Genomic DNA, 3,779 nt, shown 5'->3' on the forward strand with positions numbered 1-3,779 from the left:
TAATTATAAATCTACTAATTATAAAATTTATATACAAAATAACAAAGAAAATAAAAATAAAAAATGATAAAAAAAATTAAAATAAATAAATAAATAAACAAAATAATTTTCCTATTATTAAAAAAACAGTAAAAAATAAAAACCTTTTTCTATTTAAATTTTTGTAAATAATTTTACTAAATTATAATTCATATTTTAATCTAAAATTACAATAATTTTGCAAATATATAAAAGGAACATTTGTGCAATTATATTAAGTCATTTTAGTAAAATTGCTCATTTTATTGTTTCCTTTACTTAATTGCCACTAGCCAATTTCATTTTCTCAGATTTTTAACTTTCATATCTAGAAGAAATGAAAAAAAAAATTGAAAAAAAAATTTCTAATCTAAGATTAGAACTCGTTTCTCATTCTAAATTGAAATTTTAGAAATAGCATCGTTTAGATTAACTGCACACAAATCGACATTTTCATCCAATATGAATCTACTTTCTCCTCCCTCTTACAAAAATATATACTTTTTTTTTCTATTCTAAATATTATGAATTAAAATAATTTTACTTATTAAATTGTTTTAAAAATTCTATTATTAATATATTTTTGAATCAAAATTTGTATGTTAAAGTGAGAAAATTTACGTATAAATTCTTATTTGTTGACTTTAATTAGCACTCATTTTTTATTGAATAATACAAGGGGAAATTTTTAAAATATTAAATAACGTTTAATTGTATGTTTTTTTTAATTTTTTAGGATGTTATATTTTTAATTAAATCAATAAATTGCATAAAAGTTTTTCGTTTTTATGTTAATTAATTGTAGAAAAATTAAAATATTTTTTTATGAATTAATACATTAAAATACATAAATTTTACTTTACAATTATTTTATTAATTATAATTACTAAAATTTATCATTTCATAAATATTAGAATTTATGAAATTTTAATCAAATCAATAAAATTTTTTGCTACTTGTAATTTTTAATATACATCTTTCTTGAGTGAATTAATCTTTCCTTAATTGTGATTATTTTACAAATATTACAACAAAATTTTAAAAAAATAATTCGTAAATTTACACAAAATTCTATTTTTTATCATTAATATTTTTAAAAAGACACATTTCTATAGCTTCTTTCTTGAAATGCCATATTCCTGAACACGAGAATATGGCATCTGAAAGAGCAAAGAAGGGATTGGGATTGATGACATCAGGCAACGCAACACTTGGGCGATCTGCCAAAGACAACGTGCCTCCTGGATGGACTTTATAGGAAACTGGCTCCTATATAGGTGTAAGACACGTGGATAAAACTTGGAAAACACTACGTGGCCAGCGTGTTAGTCAGATGCGAACCCACGACGAACTGATGTTCGGTAGTGTTAGCCACTTGGTCATTGGTGGAGGAACAAAGAAGGGGCAACAATATGGAAAAAATAGAGAGAGAAATTCGTTTTCTATTTCTTTAGTCAACATATATTTATTTATTTATTAAATATTGGAAAGTTTTGCTTCTTTTGTGATGCTTAGAAGAGGACACCCCATGTAGATTATTTTGGTTTCCCTAGATACGTTAGATAAACTACCCTATCTATGATATTCTCATCATATAGATTGGGTCCATGGCCATACATGCTGCATACTATAATAAAAATTGTGTCTATGCTTTAATATTAATTTTTACAACAATACATGAAATATGTATCCAAAAAATTTAATTTAAAAGAATTTCAGTAATTTTTTTTACACGAAACTAGATCAAACTTTTATACAATATTAACATAAAAATAGTTATTTAAAAAGTTCTGGTTTTCTTTGTAATTTTATATTTAAAATTTTTAGTAGATTATAAGTCACATCTTAATAATATTAAACAAATAACAAAAATATTTTGTTCGATTAGACATAAATTTAATCAAAATATAGAAATTTACAGAATTTGATATTCAAAACAATATCTTTTTCTATATGCATTTAATTTTGAAAATTGAAAATACTATCATTTTCTTTAATGAGGTATTGAAACAGGATTGTTACAGATCAAGAAAAATATGTGTTTTAATAGAAGAAAAACAAAATAGTCAGAATCTTCTTAGCAAACTCCGTTTAGACAATACATTGTAATTCAACACAAACAATGTCTAGATTAATTTCTTTACAGTCAATGATTACAGTATACGAACAAATTCTGATCAAATTGTTGCTATAAGATGAAACAAAGACCTGTTTGAACTAGTAATTCTTTCAGTTAGGAAAACCAAACCAAATTATAAGGTAGAAATACAATTATTGACTATTATCTTTATCCATGACTCTCTTATTATTGACTAGAGCAGATGTTAAATCTCATTTTCTTTACTCCTTTCACTTTTACAAGACACCTGCCACCTATAATATATCAAAACAGTTTAATGATTATTTTTTATTATTGTTTTATCCATAAAAATATATTTTTTCGTATTTATTTTATTACCAATATCGTGTCTTTCGAAATTTTTATTATAGGTACTACGTGCAAAAAGACTCGAAAAGTTGAAAGAAAAAGGATTAACTTAAACTGTAAACCTATAGATTGACTACAGAATAATGTTTTACTCTATATAAAAAATTCTATAAGATATTAAATAAGTTATAAAACACTATTTTTCGCTTTAGAATTAACTACTACTAATACGGAATGTTCCAATATATTAAATTGACGTTTGTAGAACTGCTCTATATCACCTTCAAAACATTGAACAAGACATTTTGTGAATCTCACCCTTTAAAATCCAACTCCATGAAATTCTAATACCCTTCTTTGGATGTGAAACCTTTACTAGAAAGGGGGGAAACGTTTGCTCCTTGGTGTCAACTCATCTATATTTCAAAAGAATTGACAATTGATTTTTCTATCTGACTGAAAGACCTATGTTCTGTTTAAATGATACGACAATTTGCCAAACCTTTCCTGCCTTCTAACTAAATTTTTTCTTTATTTATATAATTTATATTTAATATAATAAATTAATTTGTATACAAATGCAATTAACAGTCGTGTACACTGTCTTGGTAAGAATTTTATATTTATCAATCAATTTTTAGATATAAAAAGCATTAATAAACCCTAAAAATTTAATCTAATAATATATTCAAAAAATACATGCCCTAACATCAACACTGTTAGATTCTCAATACCTGTCTAAACTTCTTACCTATGTTACACTCTATATTTTAACAAGACCTCCATTGAATTTACAATTTTTCGTATTTCGAATTTTCTCTTCGTAATTTAGTTTTCGCTTTATTGTTTTCTATTGCCTATGTTTTCTATGAATTCTTTACTACTCTTCTCCGATCCAATTACTTCAATACACGAAGGAAAACCCTATACAATTTTTATTTTCTGAAGTTGAAAAGTTGATTCTGTTTTCATGTTTTAAAGTACTAAATATATTACCAAAATATCTAGAAATATTGTTTATATTATCATCTAAATAACATAATACATATACTGTATATATATATTTTTTTTCTTTTCCTTAGTTTATGTATATAAATATTGATCAAATTTGCCATTTTTTTTCTTATCTTTGTTCTTTTTTTCTAGTTTTATTTTATTTAAATAAAGAATTTAATAATATTCATTTAAAATAGTAAAAACAGTTAAATTTTTGAGACAAAAATTATTTAAATTTCGATAAAATTTAAAAATAAATAGAATTAAAAACAAAAAGCATTTATTACTTTTTATCGAATTATTTATTAAAAATAAATATAAAAATACTAAAAATACT

At 23.2% G+C, this 3,779-nt stretch overlaps 1 protein-coding gene across 1 annotated transcript in view; it reads left to right on the forward strand.

Moving 5' to 3' along the window:
* LOC111624246 (hemicentin-1-like) overlaps positions 1 to 3,779 on the forward strand; it is a gene marked incomplete at its 5' end in the record, with an annotated part of 182,045 nt that overhangs the window by 175,167 nt on the left and 3,099 nt on the right. The window lies entirely within an intron of this gene.

Source organism: Centruroides sculpturatus, unplaced genomic scaffold, assembly GCF_000671375.1.
Source record: "Centruroides sculpturatus isolate CEXI.00-Female unplaced genomic scaffold, Cexi_2.0 scaffold353, whole genome shotgun sequence".
NCBI classification, from domain to species: Eukaryota; Metazoa; Arthropoda; class Arachnida; order Scorpiones; family Buthidae; genus Centruroides; species Centruroides sculpturatus.